Source organism: Gopherus flavomarginatus, chromosome 11 (genome assembly GCF_025201925.1).
Source record: "Gopherus flavomarginatus isolate rGopFla2 chromosome 11, rGopFla2.mat.asm, whole genome shotgun sequence".
Classification (NCBI taxonomy): Eukaryota; Metazoa; Chordata; order Testudines; family Testudinidae; genus Gopherus; species Gopherus flavomarginatus.
The window spans coordinates 50,451,177-50,470,036 of NC_066627.1; positions in this window are offsets into that span (position 1 = coordinate 50,451,177).

Genomic DNA, 18,860 nt, shown 5'->3' on the forward strand with positions numbered 1-18,860 from the left:
AGAGAATGTCAAACTTTCTCCTGATTCCCCCCCTCCCCGCTCCCCACGTCACTTACCTGGGATCTGAACCAGACCTGGGCTGACGTGGCCACAGGCCTGGGGGACTCAGAGCCCCAAATCCATGGTGCAGCCTGGCGGGCAATGCCCAAGCCTCTGTTTATACAGCGCTGTGCCCCGGGACCCTGCTCTGGGGGAAGGGAACAGGTGAGAGAGGAAAGCAGGTAAATTGCCCTTGTCATCGCTGGCATCCCCTCCTTGCGACTTGCCGCCTCCTCCTCCTAACGTAGCGTGGCTCTTTCCTGAGATCAGAAACCTGCCCGGTCCCTGCCCACCACCGCAAGTTGGGTTCTGCTGGCAAAGCACTGACCCTTCCCGGGGCCTGGGGCCTGGGGCAGAGGTGGACGACCCGGAAGAGGAGGGCGCTGGCAGGGAGCAAGGTGAAAAGAGCGGGGTTTCAGAGGGCCTGGGATACCGACGTCATCCTGGTCTCTTGTAAGTCTCATGGTGTGAGTGGAGCAGCGCTCGGCACAATCAAAGCAGCGGGCACTCAGCCCCGACAGGCACTCATAGCGCTCGCTGCTTCCCGTGTGCTGAAGATCTCAGAGCACTTCACAAACCATGCCACAGGCAGGCCCACCCCACCCCTCTGGGGGAGGTCTTACTGGGACACACACACGCTGGGGTAATGTCACTGCAGCCAATGAGTTACACCACGGCTGAACTTGGCCTGCCATCATTTTACAGATGGGAAAACTGAGGCGCGGAACAAGACAGTGACTTGCCCAAGGTCACACTGTGAGTCTCTGGCAGAGTGAGGACCTAAGGCCGTTCAGCAGCCTATCGAGGGCCACAGCAGGAAGAGATGCTCTCCCCCAGCCCTGGACCTGCTGCAGCCAGGGAGAGGCACCTCTCCCCCTCAGCCCAGGTGCTGCTGCAAGGAGAGAGGGCTGGGGGGGGTCCTCTCTCCCCACCATGGCCCCAGGGCAGCCTACACCCCAAACCCATCATCCCTGGCCCCACCCCTGAGCCCACACCCCCACCTGGAGCCTTCACCCCCCTGCACCTCAACCCTCTGCCCCAGCCCTGAGCTCCCTCCCACACCCTGAACCCCTCATTCCTGGCTGCACCCCAGAGCCTGCACCCCTAGACAGAGCCCTCACCCCCTCCCGCACCCCAACCCTCTGCCCCAGCCCTGAGCCCCCTCCTGCACTCCAAACCCCTCAGCTCCACCTCTGCCACACATCACGTCCATATTGGTGCACATAACAAAATTTGTTCCGCACATGGATGGGAAGAATTTGAGGGAACATTGGTGAGGACTGGAATCTAGAACACCTGACTCCCAACCTAGTGTTGTAACCACCACATACGATGCTCTTGCTTCTAGCCCACCAGCAGAGGCGGCTCTATGTATTTTGCCACCCCAAACACTGCAGGCAGGCAGCTTTCAGTGGCACGCCTGCAGGAGGCCTGCTGGTAACGCAGAGTCAGCGGGACACCTGCGGGAGGTCTGCTGGGAACGCGGATTCGGCGGCGCGCCTGCGGGAGGTCCGCTGAGAACCTGCAGGCCTCCCCCAGCGGCTTGCCGCCCCAGGCACGGGCTTGGAGCGCTGGTGTCTGGAGCCGCCCCTTCCCACCATTCATTTTTGTTCCCTGCTGTAAGGATTCATCTCCTTGGTGTCTGTTTGATCCCCTCTGGAGGAGTCAGCTGCCCCGGACATGGCTCGGTTTCACTGTTGCACTCCCCCAGCCAGCTAGAGGCTGAGGCTGTAACTGCATGGAAAGAATCCAGTTGTCTCCTGTTCTTAAGCCTCCACTGCAGGCTTGTTATTTACAAAGAGGCCGACGCTGCAGAGTCAAGATCCGGATCTGAACTCTCTGAGTGCTGCAGGAAGCTTGGAACCAGGGTTTGGCCATCCCTGGCCTAGCCCTGATGTGACCAGGCTTGCATCGGTAGTAGTGGTGACCAGACCTGGCTGCCGAAAGCTGCTTGCAGCCCTGGCCGCCCTCCTTCGCCCAGGGATGGACCCAGGCACAGTGTGCAGATGTTGGGTGTCATCTGCAGGCGCTGCCCAGCCCATGCCCAGCCCAGCCCCAAGGTTTGGCCTTTACCTCTAGGAGCCCTAAGAACGTCTTGTTTTTAGGCATCGTGTTGAGAAACAAGCTCAGTCCATATTAAGGCTTTAGGCATCTGGAGTTTTAGGGGCATAAAATGGATGTAACCAGCATTGCCAGCCCCAGCTATTCCAAAATCATGAGTCAGGCCTCAAGGTCACGAGACTGGCTTAACAACCACGAGCATTCAAACTGACTTAGCGTTAGGTTCTTTGGCTTTGCCTCTGAGGTTCTGGGCCTTTGGGGTTTGTGTGGTCAAGCTTTCCTCTGCAACCACAAAAGAGTAGAAACTGACTTTTTAAAAATAATGACAGCTGAGGGTCTCATGTAATCACCTGACTCCAGGAGCTGTGTCTTTCAGGAAAACACCCGCTGTCATGAGACATGCAAAAAATCACTAATGTTGGCCCCACTGTGGAACCATCTGGCAACCCAGCCCACAGAGTGAGAGTCGCAAGGGTTGAGACGTGGGAACACAGTGGACCAACAGCCATGTCTTCAAATGTGGGTTTAACAAGTGTGCCTGAAAATCACACGTGCAACCATTTGGCTAAATCCATGCACAGCATAACACCACAGCTTCAGTGCAGTTATGCCACCGATTAATTTGGCCCATTGCTTTTAGTAAAAAATGTTGCCTTTGTATCCACTGCCTCCCGGTTACACTTGCAAATTGGGTAACTTTGGGTGCAACAGAACTATTTTATTGCAGCTTGACCCATGTAGCTCCCTGGATGTTAGGATGGTAGCCCCGGTGTTTGCAATTGAGCATTTAGGAACATATCCCGCCTGCCTTGCACTTTATGCAACAATGTATCAGCAATGTGCTTTGTTCATGGGCAAAGCTTCACGGGGAGCAGGGACAGGGCCCAACTGTCTGAAGGCCCCGTGGCTCATTGATTGCCCTCCTTGGGCTTTGAACCCTTCCTTAAAGCACTGTTTGGTGACCCATCCACTCTGTGAGCTCCAAGAATAGGACTGAGCACTGCTCCCTCCTGATCTTTGAAGAAGTCTTAGCACCACATTTTCAAGCAAGTTGAACATACAGTTTAGCATGCAAATGTGTGTGCAATTGTGCACCCTGATTGCATGCTCAATGAGGGCTGTTACACTTGCAGATTGGAAACGTGCTCCTGCACTTGGACAGTTTCCTTCATTTCCATAGGAAGTGACCAGATTTGCACGTGCATAATATGCTCACAATTACACACACATTCCACAGGGCAATTGTGCACTGATAATCATTTGCAAATCTGGCCTGTATTGGCTAATGTTATGTGGGTGTAGGTGCTGGAGGGATCGATGGGGGGTTGCGTTAAGGAGTTTTTCAGTCGCTGCTTGCATTCTGTGATTGCACCTCAGCCTAAGCGCTCAGGTGGGAGGGTGTCTGATACATATTTATTACCATTTCCATTTGCATATGGCAATGCTGGTCGGCTTGCAAAGGCAGGCTTTGTGCAGGCAGCATGGCTGCCCCATTACAGCCTCTTTTGGCACCGTCTCCCCCCACCCCCAGAGTGTATGTAGCCGAGGTGCAAACGCTGTGTGCACAAGTCCAGGTGCACGCTGGGCTGTGGGGAGGACTGGCTGCCAGCAAGCTCTTAACCCATCAGCTGCAGAGCCCCCATCCTCCAGCGGAGAGCCTTCAGCACAGGCTCCCGGCTGTAATTGCAGCTTTTTATGGATCTGGGAGCGTGACTGGGGTATAATGAGACGTTGGCTCCCCCTCCCCCACCTGAGAGAGGCTAGTCAGTGATTCCAGAATTCCCTGCTCTGTGCCACGTGGAGACCAGAGGAAAGCGGCCCAGTTCTCTGAAAAAAAGGTTCTGCCAGTGCCTGTTCTGCTGCACGGTTCCCCAGGAGCTGTAGGCACGTGGGGGCTAATTCACGGGAATGGAGGAGCATTAGCTTATTGTGGGTCTCCGATCTGGGGCTTGGGGACTTGTGACTGTGCTGCCGGGGAGGAGGCCGTGTGTGCACAAATAAGGTGCTGCTCTACAGCTTAAAGAGTGGAGTGGGGATCAGACACCTGCTTCTTTCCCAGCTCTGCCACTGACTCAAGTGTGACCATGAGTGAGCCTCTTAGCCTGCTTCTGCCTCAGTTTCTCCATCTGAAAAATGGGGATAATACAAATGCCTCAGTCAAGCAAAGGGCTTTGAGAGCCTTGGATGAGGCTGTTAAGTATGTGCACAATGTTTGTAATATTTATCATGACTAAGGCTACGTTTTAGTCATTGGTCTTTTTAGTAAAAGTCATGGACACGTCATGGGCAGTAAAAAATTCATGGCCTGTGACCTGTCCATGACTTGTACTATCTACCCCTAACTAAAACTTGGGCTGGGAGGCTTTCGGTGCTCTGAGGGGGCAGTCGGGGTGCTGCGGGTGCTAAGGGGGGGATGGGTGGCAGTGTGCGGCCCGGGACCCCTGCTGGTGCTGGGTGGGGAGGGTTGGCAGGGCTGGCAGGCTTCTTACCTGTCTCCATGTGCCTCTGCAGCATCTGGCCGCAGGGGCTCCATGTGCTGCTCCCACCACGAGTCCAGCTTCGCAGCTCCCATTGGCCAGGAAGCACAGCCAATGAAAACTGTGGGGGCGGCGCCTGTGGGCAGGGGCAGCGCGCAAAGACCCCTAGTCCCTCTGCCTAGGAGCTGCAGGGACATGCCAGCCGGTTTGGGGGATGCCACCCCTGAGGTAACCGCCATCCTTCACCCCAACCCCTGCCCCAGCCCTGAGCCCCCTCCCACAACTGAACAGCCCCAGCAGCGGCCGATGCAGCTGGCCCAGGGGCTGCCTGAGCTACTCAGGCAGCCCCAGAGCCAGTCACACCGGCCTCTGCAGAAGTTTCAGAGGTCACGGAAAGTCATGGAATCCGTGACTTCTGTGACAGACACACAGCCTTAATCATGACAAAGCGCCCACCCCGGGAATGTGCTGGGGCTGAAAGGAAAACGGGGATGTTCCCAAGGCACCTGCCTATTGCAGGAGACTTTCCTGCCTTGTGGAAATCACTGGACCTTGCCCCCAAAGCCCTGGCATTGGCTACAGCTACAGCTACTGTCTGCTTCTCGGGGTGTCTGAACTCCTCACTCCACTACAGCATGAGCCACCCTCCCTGCCCACCCCCAGCCGGGATGAGTGTCCCCCAGCTGGGACGGGTGTGCAGGACAGCTAGGCTGTCACGTCTGTGTCATCTTCCACGGAATATCGTTGTGAGCTGGCACACACCTGCCAGGCAAATGCACCATGTGAGCCTGCCACCTCCACAACTAGCCAGCGTGCCTGCAGAGCCAGCCAGCCCCTTCTGCCACAGCCCGACACACAGGCGCTCACACGAGCGTCTCACTGCCACTAGCTATGGTGCGCAAAGTCCGTGCCAGGGCAAGCCTGCCCCAGCCACGAGGAAGGCCTGCACTATGGTCTAGCACGTGATCTATCACACAAGCCCCCTGAGCACGTTGGCCTAGCCATGGGGAATTTCACACAGTCAGAGCGGGGCTCTAGAGAAGGCGTATCTTGGGGAAGAAGCAGGTCCCTTTGGGAACAGTCCCGGCTGTCGATCCTGCTGCACAATCAGGGCAAGCCAGCCACCCCTCTGCCCTGCCTCGCCCCACTCCAGCAGAAAGCACGAGAGAGCACTTCTCCCAAACACAGGCGTGAGGGCCTGGTGGGGTTAGCTCTGCTCAGTCCCACAGACAAAGAGAGCCGGGGGCTGCTGTGGTCAGGGATGAGTTTTTGCACGGATGTGCTCGTGATTGGGGGCAGGGGGGTATGGCAGACGGATCTCTGGGGCAAGGAGGGAAGGTAGTGAAAGCTCCATTGGTCAGGTGATGGGCATGGGGCCAGCTGTGAGTGTGCCCGGGATGTGGGAGGACAGTGCAGCAGGGGCCTCCTGCCAGGCCAGGGCAGTGAAATGTGCCATGGTATCTGCCAGGCCCTGAAGGCTCACCAGTGCCCGGCTCCATGGTGGCGGGGGAGAAGGGTGAAAGGCAAACGTTGAGAGGGCAGGGCTGGGGTCGGGCTTTCTGAGCACAATGTCTGCCAGTGCCGATGGCGGCAGGGCAGACGCAGCAACAGACGCCAACCAGCATCCAGAGCTTCCGGGAGCTGCTGAGCCATTTCAATGAGGAGGCAAGCCATGCATGAGGGTGGGGGATGGGTAGGGGGGCAGAGAGGGGAGTGTGGCTCTTAAAGGCACAGGAGCCTGCTTATGGTGGTTACTGCAGGGGGTGACTAGACAGCAGGCAGGAGGGAGGCTGAGACCTTGACCTTGACCTTGTCCCAGCCTGGTCAGCGCCTGCCTGGGAGGGTCCTCAGCACTCTCTGTCCAGCTGTGGGAATTCACTGCATGAAGGGAAGGAAGTGGGGTGGATGGAGGATGCATGAATGGTAGTAATCTAATCCAGACTATGATACCCTGGCCAGACACCAATCTCTGCTGTATTTGGGATAGTCTGGCATCGCTCCACGGATTTCCAGAGCGACTCCAGATTTACGCCCAGGAAACTGGAGTGGAATCTGGCCCCGCATGTCTGGTACAGACACATTTACATGGTACGTTCTCAAGCCAATGTGTTTCCACCACTTTGCACGTTCACTAGGCATGGGCAGAAGCAGACATTTACACACACACACACCCATTTGCACATGCAAGATCACAGGCCTAGTTTTTCAGGCTATGTTTGGAAGCTTAGCCTGTGATGCTCAAAGGGATACTGGAAGCGTAATCAGCTTTGAAAAATGCCCTGACTCTCCTTGCTAGCGTTTAGAACGTTACGATCACCTTGCTCGCTTTTACCCTGTGCTCTGGTGCTGTGTGAGTTAAAAACCCCACACCACACAAACGCCAGGAGAACCTGCCTCCTGGAAGCAGTGAAAGTGTGCCCCAAGTGCTGTCAAATGCACAAAGTAAACACAGTGAGAGGGGGAGAACAGAGCAGAAAGATATTTGTCACTAATCTCTTTCAGTTATAGCAATCTCAAGAGTCTCTTACAGCAATAATAGGTAAACAATTTTTAGAAGAAAATGTGATTTATGAATTGACCGTGTCCCTTTAATATTTCATAAGCTAACAATAGAGCTTCTGTGTGGGAAACGGAGAGCTTCTAGCGTATGGGCCATCTCCAGAGCTCACTGAAATCGATGGAAACCTTCCTATTGACTTCAGTTGGCCCTGGGATCAGGCCCTGAGGTTGGAAAACAGAGCGATCTGATGTTAAGCAGACAGGAGCAGGATGTGGTTCAGGAAATGCAGACCCAAAATAAAACTGTAATCCCAGCCCTTGAGGACCAGTTTTTCTCTATGCTCTTGGTATCCTGGAATCCTTTCCCTTGTGCTTTGTAACCACCCTGAGTACCAGAGCACTGGTGTTATATCAGAATCAAACAGAATTTTATAGTGTGACGTGTGACACTAACATTGGAACATGTAAACCCCAAATATCTTTGAAATGTGCAAACACCTTGGAGGATGCCAGGAATATGGTAATAAGATTCCTCTAACTAATTTAAAATTCATGAAAAGATACCATCTATTGACAATTGTTTCTTTACCTGTAAAATTGATTTTCCAGGATCCCAGGGCAAGTGATGGTAAAATATCACTTTAACCATTTTTTATTGTGTATTTTATTAAACTTAGAACATATAGTGCCTTTCATCAAGGGACATCAAACTCAAGCACTTTGGAGGAAGGATGGTCTAGTGGCTGCACTCAAGACTCCTGGGCTGTATTCCCTGGCTCTGACACATAACATATGACCTTGAGCAAATATGTACCTCAGTTTCCCTATCTGAAAAACAGGGCTAATTACACCAGCTGCCTCACGGGTGTGTTGTGAGGCTTAAATCAGCCACATCTGTAAAGCCTCTTGAAATTCTTGAACTGGAAGTGCCACAGAAGTGCTAAGCATTACTGCTCACAAACCACATCAGACACAGGGCTTGTCTACATCACAAAGTTGCAGCGCTGGTGAGGGGGTTACAGCGCTGCAACTTAGGAGGTGTACACATCTGCAGGGCATCACCAGCGCTGCAACTCCCTGTTTGCAGCGCTGGCCGTACTCCCGTTTTGTCTCGGGTGTAGAGGATCCAGCGCTGGTGATCCAGCGCTGGTAATCAAGTGTAGACACTTACCAGCGCTTTTCTTGACCTCCGTGGAATAAGCAGGTATCCCAGCATACCTGAGGAAGCCTCTGGTAATCAAGCTGGTCTCCTTCCCCGGTTTGCTCTCGCGTTCCCCGAACCCCGAGCAAGCAGGTCTCCTTCCCTGCGGTTTGCAGGGTGGTTCGGGGAACGCGAGAGCAAACCGCGGCGAAGCTGGTCTCCTTCCCCGGTTTGCTCTCGCGTTCCCCGAATCCCCGAGCAAGCAGGTCTCCTTCCCTGCGGTTTGCAGGGTGGTTCGGGGAACGCGAGAGCAAACCGCGGCGAAGCTGGTCTCCTTCCCCGGTTTGCTCTCGCGTTCCCCGAACCCCCGAGCAAGCAAGTCTTCCCTGCGGTTTGCAGGGGGGTTCGGGGAACGCGAGAGCAAACCGCGGCGAAGCTGGTCTCCTTCCCCGGTTTGCTCTCGCGTTCCCCAAACCCCCGAGCAAGCAGGTCTTCCCTGCGGTTTGCAGGGTGGTTCGGGGAACGCGAGAGCAAACCACGGCGAAGCTGGTCTCCTTCCCCGGTTTGCTCTCGCGTTCCCCGAACTCCTGAGCAAGCAGGTCTCCTTCCCTACGGTTTGCAGGGTGGTTCGGGGAACGCGAGAGCAAACTGCAGCGAAGCTGGTCTCCTTCCCCGGGTTGCTCTCGCGTTCCCCGAACCCCCCTTGAAGCCGCCCAACAGCGCTGCAGTGTGGCCACATCTAACACCACTTGCAGCGCTGGTTGCTGTAAGTGTGGCCACTCTGCAGCGCTGGCCCTATACAGCTGTACTAATACAGCTGTAACAACCAGCGCTGCAAAATTGTAGATGTAGACATACCCACAGACTACTGGAGACTGTTATGCCAGCCAGAGTGACCACGGTTGGTCGCATTGCACCAGGCATCGTGTAGTGACGTTCCCAGGTCTGGCTCAATCTTGCAAATCCACAAATCTCTGGTGCAACCCCTCAGGCACTGTCAGGATGTGCACCCCTTCGCCCATTGGTGGAGAGTTTGAGAGCGCGGTATTCTGGGGTCTTCGAAGGGCAGTCAATGCTGCATTTATTGCTGTCTCCTTTCACAAATGCAGAAACAGGCTCATGGGTACGCAGAGCCAGGGGTAGAAGCCAGGAGTCCTGACTCCCAGTCCTCTGCTGTAACCACTTGGTCCACATGACCCCCATGTAATGAGTGCACCTGTTCTCAAGCACTCAGTCAGCACTGAGCAGAAGGCCAAGGGGTCGCTTCAGACAATGCTCAAGCTGGGGAATTGCTCACCTGTCTGACTGACCTAACCTACATGTGCAGTGGGCACTGCGGGAGAGGGCACAGCACCCTCAGGAGGAGAGCTGGCAACCTTGCTGGGGGTGGAGAGATGATGGTGTGCACCCAGGAAAGGACATTGGCCCATTGTGTGGAAGATGGCAGTGTGGTTAAGGGACATGGTGTGAATGGTCACAGAACCAAGGTATGCTGGGTGTCCACCCCGGACAAGGGCTGAGCAGGTTAGAAAGGGCCAATTAACCCTATAGGCTTCACCTGGAGGAGAGCCAGGGCCTGCTAAAGTCTAACTGAAGATAAAGCCCAGCTGGGCAGAGACAGGCACAGGTGCAGGCTGGGCTTGTACAAAGCCAGGAAGTTGAGAGCCGGAGAGGGCTGCAGGAGGAGCTCTGCAGTCATTCTCTAGAGAGAAAGGGAGGTGGCTAGGGACAAGGAGGAGTTCTAGGTGGCAAGTAACCCCTGGGATCCTGCCCTGGGTTGTAGAGTCCAGGGGGAGTAGCCATTAGAGAGGAGGAAACTTGGGCTGGTGTACCCAGAGATGGGCCTGCAGATGGGGAAGTGAGGTAGGAGGGAGCCTGGGGAAACAGCAATAGGGTCTGAGACTGAGCTGAGCATGGTCGCCCGCTACCCCCTGGGCTGGAACCCGGGGTAGCGGGCAGGCCTGGGCGGCCTACCAAACACTGGGAAAGTGACACAACCTGGACTTGATGACTGCCTGACATGGCATACATATGGGCAGCCTGTATGGGCACCCCGTCTGGGCACCCCAGAAGGGGAGGACTGAATAGTGACCTGGCCAGAGGGCTGAGTCCCAAGAAGGGAGCACCTGAGTCCCAGAAAGAGAGAGAGAGCCCATGGTGCTAGGGAGGGTTATGGCAGCCCGGGCGAGGAGGGGAAGGGAGTTACCACCACTGCTGGGGCACAGGGAGCAGGAGGCTGGATGTGTCTCCAAAGGTCTATCACAAGGAGAGATGCATTACAAATATGTGGCCCGACTCTTTTCTTGATGATCCCTCCGGAACGGAGACCCTTTGCCTCCTCAGGGCTGCCCTGCGCTGCCCCCATAGGGCCCCGGGGCCTGTGGGTGGGGTAGAAACATTCAGGCATTTTTCAGGGAGAGAAGAAGTTCTGTATAAAGAATGAGGTGGACTTTGCCAAGAGACGGCATGCTCCAAAAGAAGGGCACAGCCCTCCCCCCTCCCCAATGCCCCCATTTCTGTACAGTCTGGGATGGGGGAATTTCCCTGCAATATGCTTCGCTGTTTGCCTGGCTCCCTGGGGCATGCAGTGCTGGGGGCACAGGCACAGCCGTTCTGCCTAGGTGTATTTCTCTGTGGGTCATAGTGTCACGGAGTCACCGGGCGATGCTCTGGAACTGCTCCTCACAAAGCCAGTCAGGACTTTGGGGAGCCTCCTGTCCCTTGGAGCAGACTTGTTCAGGGCAAGATGCTCACACGTCTTCACCTCCTGGGTCTCTCCTTGGAGCATTCAGCATCCTCTGCCCCTCCGTGCGCTTCCCACAGCGAGCCCGCCCCAGCGGGGTCCTGGGGAAGCCACCAGGTCCTGCACCTCCACTTCGCAGTCAGACGTGACTCTCAGCCAGCCAGTAAAACAGAGGTTTATTCGATGACAGGAACAGGGTCTAAAACAGAGCTTGTAGGTACAGCGAACTGGACCCCTCGGCCGGGTCCATTCTGGGGGGCAGTGAACCAGACCCCCCATGTCTGCACTTCACTCCTCGACCTCAGCCAGCTCCAGACTAACAACCCCCTCCAGCCCCTCCTCTCTGCTCAGTTCCTTTCCTGGGCCAGGAGGTCACCTGATCCCTTTGTCTCCAACACCTTCAGCTGGCACCTTTGCAGAGAAGGGGCCCAGGCCATCAGTTGCTAGGAGACAGAGTGCCAGGCATTTAGGTGCACTGTCCCTTTGCTCTTCAGCAATCACATGCCCTTATCCCACCACCTAGATACTTAAGAACTGCCATGGGGACACTGAGGCACCAACACAGTATTCAGAGAAAACATCAAGAACATTCCCAGTTCGTCACACATAGGCCCCACATCCCTCTAACAGGAGTCTTCCACACTGGGGCCCATGCTCTCAGCCCACAGCCAGTCCCTGCCCGGGACAGTTCAGCAGGCAGGGCATGGGAAGGGTTAAGAGAGCCCCAGGTGAGGTGCGAGGAGGCATAGAAACAGCAGATTTTTGAACCCAATTCCTTTCCTGGCGCGCGCTTGGCAGGGAGACGCCAGCAGGAGCTTACGGTGGCGCACAGACAGGGCAGCCAGATGTCCGCACTGAGCACCCCCACCTTGGGCTTTGGTGCACTGGGTGCAGGACATGCCCGCGAGTTGCCTCAGTGACCGAGGGCTTCCCTGGGCAGGTGAAGTGCCCATTGGTTGCCCGAGCGCCTGAGAGGATCGGGGAGCACAGCCGATGCCCATTGGCTGCCTCGGTGACTGACGGGTTAGCAGAGCGTGGAAGCCCAGGCAGCTAGTTGCCGTAGCAACAACAGCTGTAAAGGAAAACAAAGGGCCTGGTGCCCTCCCTGCACAGGCAGCAGCAGACCTGCCAACAGTCCCGGCTTTCGTGGGATTGTCTCCACGAGCTCCCTGTCCTGGTTAAACTGACCATTTCCCCCAGGCAGGGCTGCCCAGATGGGGCGGAGCAGTTTGCCCCAGTCACCCCATTTGAGAGGGCCCCCAAACTGGATGGCATGGTGCATAGGGTCGCAGCGCCAGTCGGGTTAGGCCGGGCCACCCAGCTGTCTCCATCTATGGAGGGGACAGGCCAGAGCCATGTGGTGCTGTGTCCTGCCTTAGCCCCTGGGAATGCTGGGAGTTCTGGGGAGTGGGGTGGGCTGGGAGTTCCTTGGTGGCCTTGCCCAGACACCTGCTCTCGCAGGGCGGCGGGTGTACAGCAGCCTGGAGCAGCTGGTGCCACAGGCTCTCAAGCAGCGTGTGGCGTGGTCATGTCCCCCAGACTCAGAGGCAGAAAGACCCAGATGCAGGTGATACTGGTTAGATAAGCCAGGTGGCACGAGAGGGGGGCATTGCAGAGACACCACCTGGAACTGGGGGCAGGGAGCAGAGCCAGAGTGGGGCACAGGCTGGGTCCTGGAAATCTGGGGCATCTGCTGCTGTACTCCAGCTCTCTGGAGCTCATCCCGCACAGGCAGATTAGGCCAGAGCAGGAGCCACCTCTGCCCTGCTAGCACAACCAATTCCAAGGTCATGTGATAGGGCTAATTGATAGATTTGGCATTATTTTAATTAACTTGCTAATTAGCATTTCTAAACCTTGCACATAGAGCTGGGTGCAAAGTCGTCCCTTATAAGAGTAAATAACCCAGCACATGGACAGCTGGGCTTTACTGGGTGATGGCTCTGAGCAGGTGCCTTGCAGACTGCCCCCAGCTGGCATTCTGGAGTAAGCTGTGTAAACGCAAGCTCTCCCCTGGCACCTCCTTGATGCCCACCAGGGCAAAGTCCAGTTTTAAAAATAAGAGGGCTTCTGATGGAGGCGGCAGCAGGTCACTGCTACCTCGTTCCTCCCCCAGACTGCAGGCAACAAGGGAGCTACAGAGATGGAGCTGTCATACAGAGCCAACTGGCAAGTCCTGCTCCTGGGACGGCAGAGCTGGAGCCATTGTTCTGGATTGTGCAGGAGTCCAGCTCTCTGGACTGGGGGGAACCGGAGCTGGGGCCAGCATTCCGGTGCACACTAGGGAAATGAACCTCGTTCCTTGGACTGCAGGAGCAGGAGCAGGAGCTGTTAGACCAGAGCCTTCGGGGGATCCTTCGCTCAGGTGCCTGGAGCTGCATGGCAGGGATGATGCTGTCATGCTCTGGGATTCTCGCTCTCCAAACCTGCAGCATGCAGGAGCTTTTCAGCAAAGGTGAAGGGGCTCAGTCCTGCGATTTGGTGATGTAGATGCCTGCCTGCTAAGAACCAGACCAGGGACCTACAACTCAAAGAGCCTTCAGGTAACGGACCGACAGTGGAGTTGATCAGGTGGCCTGGTGTTGAAAATACCACCGCTCATTAACAGTCCCTGTGCCCTTCCCCTCGTTTACAACCCCGTTTTTAACCTCTCCCGGAAGCCAGCCTGCAGAGAGCTGCTCTGACACGGGACTAGCTCCGTTGCTGTTCAGAGCCAGCCCCTGCAAGCAAGCAGGTTCTCCGAGAAGGCACATCCTCTCCAAGGTGAGGAAGGGAGCAGCCTCTAAACTAGAGATAAAGTGGCAGTGGGCTGGCGTGAGCCTACCTTGAGATGCCCAAGGGCAGCTCTGAAAATCTCTCCTCTGATTTCCTGTGCTTTTGGGATCTGCTTTCCATCAGCTGGGCCGTGGGCACCTTGAACCAGCTTCTCCCTGATGCTGAGCCCAGACCCTACTGGCATAGAGGGGACCCCCATGTCAAGAGTGGGTGCCAGTCATGCCACGCAAAGCTGGTGCAGACACCACACCTAGTTGGACTGAACACTCAGCCACGTCCCTGGGCCTAGTTAGGTTAGCTGGGAGACTGCACCTGCTTGGGGTGTGAGGAAGGATTTCTAGAAACCATAAACCAGATGGGAAGGATTCCCTTGGTTCCTGGGAAGGTCCTGGCGGCTCAGAAGTGGGTTGGGTCAGAACCCTAGTCCAGGAGAGAGGGAGGGGATTGGCATCATCAGGAGAGGGGGGCAGTGCTTTCCCTGGAGGAGGCTGGCACCTGGGAGGGGGAGACAGGTCACAGTGCTCCTTGGAGAGCTCAAGAGCAACCTGCAGCCGAGGAGTCTAGAACCCACAGGGTTTATTCAGACCAGTGGAGCTGCCACCATATCTGTGTGAATGCACCAGACCCTGCTGCTGCTGGCACAGGTGGATGGGGACTGGATGTGATGCAGCCCCGCTGAGTGTCTGGGAACAGGCTGCCAGGGATGCTGGGTGGTGCCTTGTCCCAAGATAAACCTGTGCAGTGGGGGTTAACCCTGGGAGACACCTGCTCACCAGGCTTTCGAACCCAGGACACAATTGCAATGATCTGATTGGCTGTCGTGGTGTCACCCAGCAGCCGATGGGTATCCAGGCCCTGCCTTCGCCTCCCCTCCACCACCCGCTCCTCAGGGAGGCGCCTTAAAGAGACAATTACACTCAGAAAAATGACTGCAAAAACAACTGCCTCTTATTCTGGGCATTATGTAAATCAGCCCAATGGAACGGATCCTCCCCCTCCCCCCCAGGTAGCTGCTCCCTCCCTTTGCCCTGAGTCCTGATGGCTTAACCTACTGGCACAGCTGCAGTTTAACCCCTGGCGTCACCACTGGGCTGATCCAGGCAGAAAGGAGCAGGCCTGGTTCTCTTTTACCTTGTGCCTCATAAACAAAATGACCAGCCGAGACCTGCTCTGCTGGCCTGTAGTGGGGTGGCTGGTGCGTCTGTACAAAGAGCTGCTAGTGGTGCTGCTAGTGGGGAGAGATCTTGCTTCGCCCTGACCGCCCTGCTAGCGAGTGACCCTCCGGCAGCCCGCTGGCTTGTTTACAAAGCCCTGTAATCCTCGGGGCCTCTGAGAGCCTTCTCTCCCAGCATCTCACAACCAGTAATTGACCCTCTGGGAGCTGGGTCCATGCTCTAGATGGAGACACCAACAGACAGAGCGACTCTCTTCAAGGATCATGCGGTGAACGCAGGGCAGGCCGGGGAATGGAACCCAGGAGTCCTGCTTCCACACCCTGTAAAGTCACTTGCCTATTAGCCTTGTTCCATAGAGCCATGCGTGGCCCAGTCACACCACGTGGCCACATGCTTTGGACCCAAAGAAATCGCTCATTCATGGGGGGCAGGGCCCATTCCCTCCTGCTCCGCCTCTGAAGCTGCCCAACCGTGCACCCATAGCATCCCCTGGCTGCTCCACCTCCCTCCAGACGGAGCCCATGTCCCGGAGTCCCCAGGCGATGCTCTGGAACTGCTCCCCACCAAGCCAGTCAGGACTTTGGGGAGCCTCCTCTCCCTTGGAGCAGACTTGTTTAGGGCAAGAAGCTCACACGTCTTTACCTTCTGGGTCTCTCCTTGGAGCATTCAGCATCCTCTGCCCCTCCGTGCACTTTTCACAGCGAGTCCACCCCAGCGGGGTCCTGGGGAAGCCACCGGGTTTTGCACCCCCACTTTGCAGTCAGACATGACTCTTAGCCAGCCAGTAAAACAGAGGTTTATTCGATGACAGGAACAGGGTCTAAAACAGAGCTTGTAGATACAGCGAACCGGACCCCTCGGCTGGGTCCATTTTGGGGGGCAGTGTGCCAGACCCCCAGGTCTGCCCTCCACCCTTGACCCCAGCCAGCTCCAGACTAACAACCCCTCCCAGCCCCTCCTTTCTGCTTAGCCCCTTTCCCGGGCCAGGAGGTCACCTGATCCCTTTGTCTCCAACACCTTCAGCTGGCACCTTTGCAGAGGAGGGGCCCAGGCCATCAGTTGCTAGGAGACAGAGTGCCAGGCATTTAGGTGCACTGGCCCTTTGCTCTGCCAGATACTTAAAAACTGCCATGGGGACACTGAGGCATCAACACAGTATTCAGAGCAAACATTAAGAACATTCCCAGTTCGTCACAGCCCAGTTTCAGGGCCACCTTCTGCAGGGCACACCCCTCACCCATCTGACAACAGATCACTAGCAGCTGGGGGTCTGGCACACATCCCCACCTGGGACTGTACCTGTAGGGGCATCAGACAGCCTGGGGAGGGCCCTCTGGGCCAGGGATGCACGGTACCTGGCTCTCTGAAGAGCAGTTTTTCTAAGCCTTGACACTAACTGGGGTTCCCTTGGTCTGCCTGTCTCCTGCGGCTTGGGGTGTGCCCATTAATGCACCCCCGGCAGTCCAGAGAGAGCATTGCATGCATTGTACAGAAAGGGAAGCTGGAGGCACAGGCTCGGGGGTTCAGGTGCCCAATTCCAGTGAACGAGTGGGAACAGAGTATCCAACCTCCCTATGCAGCTCCAGAAAACCTCTGCTCCAAGGAAGCCGCAGCTGCACCGTGACTCCGTGACAGGGTAAGGGACTCCAGCCACCCAAAGCGTCTCTCCCACCAAGGGCCAGCGGGAGGATCACAACCAGCCTTTCAGCTCATGGGGCGAGGGGCTCAGCACAAGCCATGTCTGCCTCACAGGTATTCCGTGGGCCCACCCTCTGCCCCCCTGCGCCTTCCTGAGCGATGCCAGGAGGGGGCCTTTCCATCCCTGAGAACCAACAGTTCTTGAGCCACTCTAGGGCAGGGCAGAGCCGAGTTGCTACCAGGCGGAAACTGGTGTGGGCGGCGGGGGTGACCCTAAACCAGGCCCTGAGGGCACAGAGAGACCCATCTTCCAAGGCCCAGCAGAGGGGAAGCTTGCAGGCTGGCCACCAAGAGGTTAAACGTGATTGGAAGCTGATGGGTAGCGAAGCCGCCCCCTAGCCAGCCAGCTGCAGCCTCCCCTCACTAGGGCCAAGCGCAACCATCTTGCTGTGTTGGGAGGCTGACAACAGGAAGCTCCTCCCTGCCGGGAGAGTCTAGCAGCCTGACCCCAATTGCAGGCCGGCTGCGCGGCAGGGGTCCCTCCTGCATTGCAAGCGTGGGGACCTCAAGCAGCCGTATCCTAATGCAGCCTGGCAGCAGCGAGCTCGTTCCTTGCACTTCGCTGCGAAGGCCCCGCGACAAAACTTTTCGAGGCAGCGGCTGAGAACCTCAATCTGTCACTGTGCCTTATGCGCCCACTGCCACGGATTGACTGGCCTTCCAAAGAGAGCGGGGGCCTGGCCCCAGGCCCACCCCCAGACAAGCCACTTGGCCAGGGGACCGCAGGGAGAACTGGTAGGGTTTCCTCCCTAGTTTGTTCAATGCCACTCAGAAGAGGGAGACCAAACGCCAGTGCTGAGCATCCAAATGCTGCCCCCCCTCCCTCCCAGCAGGCGAGGGCCATCAGCTGGCCCGGTTCCTCGCCCCTGGGGTCCCTGGCTGTGAACCCAGCCAGCAGCAGTGTGTGCGTGCACATGGTGCCTTCCTGAAATTTCACCCACAGCCCTGGAACCAGTTGGCTCCTTCTGCTAATATGGTCAGCCAGGAAACAGCCAGTGCTGTTATTAAGCTTCCCAGTTACCATCCTGGGAGCAGCTCACTCTCCTGCCCCTAACAGTCTGAGCCTGTCCCCAGCGTAAGGCCAGCCGTGTGATTCCACCTGCCTGCAGACTTGGGCGCCCAGCACCACACCAGGTCCTGCTCACACTATTTGCATTGCTACCATCAGGGCCTTGATTCCGAGGCAGGGAAGTGCTGGCATGGCTCAGCCGAGAGTGCCAGCTCCTCCCAGCCCTGGAGAGGTCATTCTGCGGTCTCCTGGGATCCTGGCTGCCTTACCCTGCTCCCCAACATGCCCCCAGCTCCACCAAGGAGGGGAAGCATGGCCTGGTGCACTTGCATCTCCAGACACTGTGTCCTTGGGTGGCTCTTGGGAGTCCCCCATCCCGCATTTGCTCCCCTTGACTGAGACACTCTGTCCTGACCTCTCTCTTCATCCCATCCCAGCTGGATCTCCCCCGCCCCCATTCCGCCCTGGAAACAGGCTCCTCCAGCCACTGCACCCCCTCCTGCGCCCCATCACCCTGTCGTTCAGCCCTCACATCTTCAACTGCTATCCCCACCTCCAGGACCCAACCCCAAGTTCCCCTTCACTGCTCCCTGCATCCACTTCTGCTGGATTCTCCTGCCTCCCCCCTGGGGTTGGTCCTACTCCATGCTTCCACCACTGCTGGGGAAGGGGAGTGACTGGAGTGAGAGGGGGCAGGCTGGGGACAGGGGAGAGGGGCAGTGAGTTGGGAGAAAGCAGGGCAGACTGGGGCAGTGGGGAAGAGCAGTGTTGGGAGAATGGTGGTTCATTTCAGGGAGTGCCATTGCAGCATCAGAAGCAGGAGATGTGCGCCGAGCCCCAAAGCTCAGGGCCGGATCTGAATGTAACCAGCTGTCTGGACCTGGGGGTTGGCTTTGAGGCTGCGGCCCACTGCAGGGTTCAGCCCTGGGTCGCTTGGGGGCTGTGGGGCTTGGCTCGTGCCATCTCCAGGGTAAGCCCTTGCCAGCAGCAGGAGGGAGCCGGCAGAGGAGCTGCGCTGCCGCTGGAATACAGCCGGGTAAAGGAGCCCCGGTCTCTGTCTCCCAGCGCTGTGTGAACTCCCCAGGGCCAAGGGGAAGGAGGAAAGGCAGGTGCCCACATTGAGTCAGGAGGGGCTGGTTTGACACACGGGCTTTGCAGCCCTTATGCATCTTGGCAGGCCCAGAGGTGGGGAACTGGAGCCCTCTGCTGACTTCTCCCATTTGACACCCGTCACCAGGAACCG